The sequence below is a fragment of the Henckelia pumila genome, chromosome 1, assembly GCF_033568475.1.
Source record: "Henckelia pumila isolate YLH828 chromosome 1, ASM3356847v2, whole genome shotgun sequence".
Lineage (NCBI taxonomy): Eukaryota > Viridiplantae > Streptophyta > Magnoliopsida > Lamiales > Gesneriaceae > Henckelia > Henckelia pumila.
In genome coordinates, this window is record NC_133120.1 from 67,248,925 (window position 1) to 67,257,509 (window position 8,585).

An 8,585-nucleotide genomic window follows, 5' to 3' on the forward strand; every position below is an offset into this window, starting at 1 on the left:
TGATCAAATTTATCTTGATTTTGATTTTTAGGATTAGGTTGTGGTTGAGATGAAAATTTTCCTTTTTCATGAATATTAAGTGCAGATGCAAATTTTGCAAGAGTTTCTTTCAAATCATTCATAGATTGAATGTTTTGAATATTGATAGACTCTTGCTTTTGAATGTATGCATGAATTTCATCTTCAAAATGTTTTCTTGGAGGTGGGATATAAGGAGCATAACCTTGATGATTTTGGTTATTTTGAAAAGGTTTTTGTGAAGGTTGTGCATTATTATCGTTCCTCCAACTAAAATTAGGATGATTTCTCCAACCAGGATTATATGTTTGTGAAAAAATGATCTAATATTGGTTTTTTAAAATTGTTAACCTAATTGGCTTGTTCATGGAGACATTCTTTAAATGAAGGCAAAGTTGGACAATTTTTTGTGAGATGATCATGTGTATCACATATATGACAAACAATTTCTTGAACACTTTTTAATTGATAACTCTTTTTCATTTCTAATGACTCGATTTTTCTTGCTAGAGATGCAAGTTTAGCTTGAATATCTACATCATCTTTAAGATGATAAATACCAACCCCATTTGTTGAATTATTGATTTTACTTGTAGTTCAATTGAGCCTATAATATCCCAATTTTGAGCATTTTCTGCTAATAACTCCAAATATTCCATAGCTTCATTTGAGTTTTTATCTTCAAAAGTTCCATTACACATGAATTCTATCATTTGCATATCTTTAGGTATTAAACCTTCATAAAAGTGAGAAACTATCCTCCATATTTCAAAACCATGATGTGGGCATGTATTAAGTAACTCTTTATATCTATCCCAACATTGATAAAATGTTTCCCCTTGTTTTTGAGAAAAAGTTGTAATTTGTCTTTTAAAAGAGTTTGTTATATGGGAAGGGAAAAACTTTTTAGAAATTGTTGTTGCATTTCTTTCCATGATCTTATTGAACTTGATCTCAAATTTTGCAACCATGTTTTAGATTTATCTTTTAAGGAAAAAGGGAAAAGCTTTAATCGAACAATATCCATGCTACTATTTTGATCATTATAAGTATTGCAAACCTCCTCAAATTCTCTTAAATGCAAATATGGATTTTCAGAATCTAGGCCATGAAAATTTGGATTTGAATGATTTGTGGCTTAAAATTGAAATTAGACGCGTCAGGAGGAAAAATTAAACAAGATGGTGTATTAGTTCTTATTGGATTAATATGGTGCCTAAGTGTTCTTGGTTGTTCATGTTCTTGATTATTATTATTATTATCATCTTGATTATTAGAATTATCCTTCATGTTTAAAATATTTTCAGATACTCGAACAAGTCTACCACTTTGTTTATGACTCCAAACAATCATACAATTAAAAACAACATACTATTTACATAAATAACATAAATAACAAAAATTAAACTTAATTTATACCTCCCCGGCAACGGCGCCAAAAACTTGCTACAACTTAAATTGTAATTCACCCAAGTGTAGGTTTTCTGCAAGTAATATACTCGTGAGTACGAGATCGATCCACGGAGAGGATGTTGTAAGTTTAATTTTAGCAATGATATATTATAGATGGAAATATTATTATTAAACTTCAAATACACAAATTATAAAATTGTCAAGGCTTCAAAGGTTCATTGTTGGTTTATTTAAGATTGCTTTACAAAAATAAATAAAAGAAACTAAAATAAGAATAAACATAAAAGAACAATGAAATATTTAAACAAATATATCATATAATATAATTCCCACTATATTAATATCAGATTAACCGATATTTAATACATGGTACCCATAATATATATATATATATATATATATATATACATATATATATGCATAAATATAAACATAAAAGAACAATTAAATATTTAAATAAATATATCATATAATATAATTCCCACTATATTAATATCAGATTAACCGATAATTAGTATATGGTACCCATAATATATATATAAGTTCATAAATATAAATTGACATAAAATTAAATGTTAGATCAAATCACCATATTTCATTTAGAACAACCGGCAGAGCCACGCTATCGTCTAAATAAAATATATGACTTTTGTTTTATGTTAGATGCGAGAAAGTAAATGTTAGTTGCGAGAAAGTAAATGTTAGTTGCGAAAAAGTAAATGTTAGTTGCGGAAAAGTAAATTTTAGATGCGAGAAAAGTAAATGTTAGATGCGAGAAAGTAAATGTTAGTTCAAATCACAATATATTATTTAGAACAACCGGTAGAGCCACGCTATTGTCTAAATAATATATATGACTTTATTATAAATTGATATATGTATTTATAGTATATAATTATTGTAGTATTTATTGTATCATATTAGACAATAAATTAAGGTAACCACATTCAAGTTACCAAGTATTTGATATAAATAGATAACAATAAATCATCCAAATTATACCTACAAATAAAGATCAATTAGTAAAAATAAAAATAGAAAAGGAAAGAATATACAAAATATAAACAATCTTACTTGACCAACAATGAAATCTTTTCAGCTTGACATAAAAGGATTTAGCTTGCCATGGACATAAGACTAAAGAGTAAGGATAAAAGAAATTTCATACTTAAACTTGGAGAAATATGCACGCTCAAACTCTTATTCTTACACACACAATATTTATTTTACAAGTGAGGAATTTCTCTACACTTTTGCACACTACAAAGCTTATACAACACATCTATTTACAGGCCAAATGAGAGCAAGAGTCCAAGGCTCATTAAATGTGGAATAATAAAGTTGGTGGGTGCTTGTCTCCTTGAATGTCAATATCATGACCCAACTTTAATTGGCATGTTTGATGCCTTAGAACACCGATTCAGTCTTTTCATTCAACATAGAACACGTAGAATATTTTGTGTAGATGTGTTTGGACATATAATTCACCTCTTTTGGGTAAAAGGTGAAATAGTTATGATATTTTTACTACAAGCTGGTCATAGTAAAAGTAAATCTGTCTCCATTTTGATGTTTGATTATTTTGATTATCTTAATGAGGTTTTTGGAATTTCTTGTCTTCTACAAAGTTGAAGATCCCTCTTTTGTGATTCTAAAGGATTTTGAGATTACTCAAATATGACCTTTGTAACATGAGTAATTTTATTTTTACCAAACCTGCGCAAAACATAAAATACAATATTTTTAGTAAAATATTTAAATATAAACACATAACACTAAAATAATACAACTTCATAATTTTAATGAAACTTTAATTTTAAAACACACTTTTTAACATATAAATAATTACAAATTTTAAGTTTCATCACGATAGCACTAGTTTAGAGTTGTTCGTTAGAGCTCTTCGTTAGCAGCTCTGCTCTTTAGCGCTTCAAACTCTTCTTCTTTCTTGTATTTTATCTAAACTTTTTTGATTTCCATTTTCCTACAAATAAAACCCGGAGAGTGAAATACACATGAATGCAATAAAACACATAAAAACACAAAAAACAATATGAATGCACTCAAAATAGACATAAAAATATCACGAAATAATGCATACAAAATGCACTTATCAACACCCCCATACTTAAATCTTGCTCGCCTTCGAGCAAGACATATGACAAACAAACACACAACAAAAACAAAGTAGGAAAAATTCATTGGAATTAGCCTCAGAGAAGTCACATGCCAAATTAAACTACCCTCAAATCTCCACAATACACCATCGGTTTAGTGTGAATGTGTGTGTGTGCGATGTTATTCTAGTTACATGAAACTTAGCAATAATCTGTCTTAATACTGCTTAGCGACCTAATAACACATCAGTGCAAGAGTCACTCGCATGCATCCATTCCTCCCAATTACTTCTAGCAAAACACACCTATCTTGAGATTATTTTTACGCACCGCCGGATTTTGAACCCGAAATTTTTAACCCCAATAATTACCCGCAAACTTAGCTATAATTGTGATAAGATTTGAATTTCAATCCCCTCATCTATAGCTCGGATGGAGAAAAAATCCCATTGAACCCGCAAACTTAGTTTCAGACTAGGCGATTAGGATTTCAATCTCATGCCCGAAACCTGGATGGAATTGTTAATATCTTTTCAAAACTTAAATTTTTAACTTTTCTAAATTTACAACCCCATTTACTCCGCATACTTAGCCAAGGACAAAGTAATTAAAATTTCAATTCCTCGTCCACGACTCGGATTGAGTTGAATTTTTCCAAAACATTTATCAATTGCAAATGTTTCAAAAAATTTTGTGCGCCCAAGATCATAAGTGCAATTATTAGAAGATCATTAGAATTCACAGGATACACTTGAGATCAGTAAACACCTAGTGTCGTGCAATGGTCACACAAACACAAAATTCATCACTTTTATTGCTACAATTCACTGGTCTAACAGGAGTGATTAAAAAGATTCATGGTTCAACCTATGGTTTCTCATGTCAAGTTAAGAGCAAAAACAAAAAAAATTTTCCAAAAAAAAGCATAACTTCATATCATCATTGGCTCTCATTCATCATACTACTCAATACACATGCACACAACAACAAAATGCTCTATATGCAAATAACTTAACACATTAAGAATGTAACATAAACATGCACACAATAAAATAAACTAGTCTATCCCCCTACTTTTCCAAAGCATGACCCTCAATGCTTCAGAACAATGAACAGAATGCAAAACGAACAAATTCAAAGACGAAAATAAACACGATGAAAACAAAAATAACACTCACCTGATTATATATTTATCCGCTTTCTTCTTGTCAGTAACAGTTGGGGTGATAACAACATACTAGGTATATCAGGCACGACAAACTGGAATGGAAAAGAAGCAAAAATCAAATAAAAATAAACATAAAAAAATAAAATAAAATAAAGAGCAATGGAAAGAACACTGGGTTGCCTCCCAGTCAGTGTTAAGTTTATAGTCTACAGCCCGACTATGCAGAAGCAACTATCAAAGAGCGGCTGCCGCTCATAGTAAGAATCATACGACTCTACGTATGAGTTTTGATTTCCTACGCTCTCAAGCTTGGCGTGATATTGACATGGAAAGCTCGTCGGTCCAACAATAATCTTCATGAACTGATTATTTTGGAAGGAGACTCCGAATATAGGCTGAAACTCATCTAGGATATAATACTGTGGAGTTGGCGTCAATGGCAAGAACAAATCTTCTAATGGTGTGCATGTGAAGACGACCATTGACGAGGTCAAATCTTTCGCCTTGTATATTTCCTCCTCCTCCACTGTCACGTTTGACTCCTCTTCAATTAAAAATTCTTCAAAAATTATTTCTTCATGATTTGACGCAATTACTTCATTTTCTGGACAGATCTCAGAAAGTGGTTCCATAAAACGCTCAATCTGCTCATCTAAGAAACTCAAAAAGTTGATGCGGTTTTCGAAGAACTTATTTATTTTTGTCTGTTATCGCACGATGTTCTCCAACTGAGCCACATGATCCTCAAATGGATGGTTCGCAAAATTTGTGGAGTTGAATTCTGGAGGATATTGGTGACTCCAACACTGCAGTGAAGGATCACAATGCCAATGATAGTAGAAATCTGTCATATCATTTAACAAGTGCATAGCACTGTCGTGATCTCTACTAAACAAATGACTTCCAGTGGTCAAAGCTCCATAATCTACCCAATGTCTTGTTGGCGCATCCAAACCACCATAAAAAATCAGAGTTAGCGTGTAGTTTGACAAATCATGGTATCGAAATTTGTTTGCCAAATCATTGAATCTCCCCTAGGCAACATAGAATGGCTCCGAGTATTGCTGGCCAAAACTTGTTAATACCCGTCAATGATCCATCTCCAAGTACCTCACAAGCAAAAGAGAATAAAATTAAAATTAAAAATTAAGCAAAGGAACGAAAAGATAGAAAAAAATGTGTAGTCTCAAGCAAATAATCTATCCTAATATTAACCAAACAGTCCCCGACAATTGCGCCAAAAACTTGACCGGTTAATTCGATATTTACTAGCAAGTTCACTAGGTCAAGTAATAGTAAGTGGACAGAGAGTCCAAGTATCGATCCCACAGGGACTGTAGTCAATTCTCAAGATTTAATTATTTTACTTAATCTAGACAAAATAATAAAAACGCAATTTGATTTAAATAAAATAAGAATTTAAAATAAAAACTGCTTAAGAAGTAAGAATTAAAATATTTGAAAAAAAAATTTAATTAAAATGAGACAACCAAGACACACGTAGGTACCGAACAAATCATTAACATGTAGCCGATTCAGGACTCGGATTTAATCTTAAATTACGATGAATTCTCCTAACTTGTTCAAATGTATATTTCTAGAACAATCAAACCTATTAAAATATTGACGGATTAATTTTTCGTAATTCTAATCAAATTCAAATGCATGAAAAAAATCTGAGAATTCAGTTTTTACCTAAATTCGCACACTAAAATCGAATACTATTTCTAGTAGGTTTTACCATATGTCAATTACTAGAGTGATCGAAATCAATTCCTCCTCTGTCGACTTGGAATCGATTAACATGCAAGCAAACAATTGGCCAGATCATTCACAAGACAAATATAAATCTAACAATCAATAAAATCAAATCAAATCTGAAAAATCCCAAATAAACATCCAAGTTTTCTACATATATTTGTTCGGCACAATCACGCCGTCTTGGTTAAATAAAATCTACTTAATAATTAAAAACAATTATTCAAAAATAAAAATAAGAAGAAAAGAAAAGAGAAATCTTCTCTCCCAAGCTTGTAGCCGCCTCTCTTGTGTTGTGCACGTTCTGAAACCCTTCAATCTGCTGGAAAATTCGCTATTTAAATGTCCAAGAATCCCCAAAATATAATATCCATCCCGAGCAAGAGTTTCCAAAATTACAAATTGTGTATGTGCGTCTCGCTCGAGCGAGCACTACTCTGCCCCGAGGATTTCTGATCACGTCTTTCTCGCTCGAGCGAGCATAAATTGCGCTCGAGCGAGTGCTTTTCTGCCCCGATTTAACTCACGCACATGCCTATGTGTAGACGCGCATATTCTTCAGCGCGATAGCGCTTATTCTTAGCGCATATCTCATGCGCGATAGCACATACTATTCCCCGAAATTGCGCTTTGTTTGGTTTCTCTCCTATGTGCAATTGCACATTCCTCACCGTAGGTGCGCCCTTTCTTGCGCGATAGCGCTCTCATCATCACAATAGCGCTATGATGTAGCGATGTTTCTTAGCGCGATAGCACTTCTTCTAGGGCCCTTCGTTAGAGCAGGTAGTTCGATGAACTCATCATATGAGCACTCATCTTGTATGTTTGAACATCTTTATGTCCTTACCAATGAAATGTGGTACACTACATCACATATACTAGTCTCGAACTCAAGCGAACTTTATCCTTATTTGAGGCGGCTCAATTGACTAGAAACTTGTTTAGAATATACACTAAGTTAAATATGTGTTTCATTATTGTCATCATATATACAACCTCATATTTATTGTACCATGGTATATTCAAGGTCTTTATCTATGCAGCTTGCACGGGTATATATATAAAGAAATACCAGAATAAATATAAAATATAAATTATATTAACATAAAGATTTTTTATTACACTTGAGTCAATAAAATTCATAGCCAACAATTGGCTTGCAGGGCATCTACTCTAACAATATATATCTCTAGTTTAGGCAAATTCATGATTATTAGGGATCAACATATATTTTTTCTTAAAGAGTAAGGTAGATGATACTTCTACATTATAATTATTTTTTGATACAACATACGGGGTTTGAATTATCTAAATCTAGCCTACCTAACAAAACATCTCATGTAACTGGGATTTGAATCCAATACCACTATTACGACTAGGACGAGAGATCATCAACTATACTTCTACATTTTGATAATTACGAGTCACATTCAATCATTAAAAGGATAACAAGGTGAAACGAATCTGACTCATAAAATACGGAATTTTTTTAAAAAAAAAATTATTATACATATATGCCCATACATATATGCATAAACATTAAAAATAATACTAATAAATAAAATCCTTAAACAAAATCTTAATTAAATAATAAACATTAACCCAATAAAAATCTTAAGTCATGCAAAAATAATAATATTATCTAAGTAAAAATCCATAAATCATGTATGCGGAAATAATCATAATAAAAGTATTTCTCTCAACCACTGAAAACTGAAAAGTATGAAACATGTTTTATAAACTCTCAAAAATAACTCAAACCATGCTAGGACTCGATGCGACGGTCACGGGGTCCTTTTCCAGCTAGCTCACACATCCTCACAATCGGTTGGAGCTATAAATGAAACATCATGCTCACCTAGACCATATAAGCGTAGTGAGCCTAGGGGCTCAACATGTCTAAATCTTTAAAACAAGGATTAAAATAATGCAGCACATAATCATACTAATACATATACGTACATGAATATGCATGCATGATAAAAAAATATCTTGAGTAAACTGATTAAACATAAACATACTGAACTTAATCATAACTGATCATCCTGAGCTTAAAGTACATAGTTGAGCAAATCATTTTCAAAACAGTCTATGGTTATATCCGTAAGTGT

The 8,585-nt window shown here is 31.8% G+C and overlaps 1 non-coding gene across 1 annotated transcript; it reads left to right on the plus strand.

The window, feature by feature from the left end:
* The first annotated feature begins 789 nt into the window (after positions 1–789).
* On the plus strand, positions 790–900 carry LOC140876853 (small nucleolar RNA R71). Its single transcript, XR_012149085.1, has one exon. It is a non-coding gene; the product is annotated as a small nucleolar RNA R71 (small nucleolar RNA).
* The last annotated feature ends 7,685 nt before the right edge of the window (positions 901–8,585 follow it).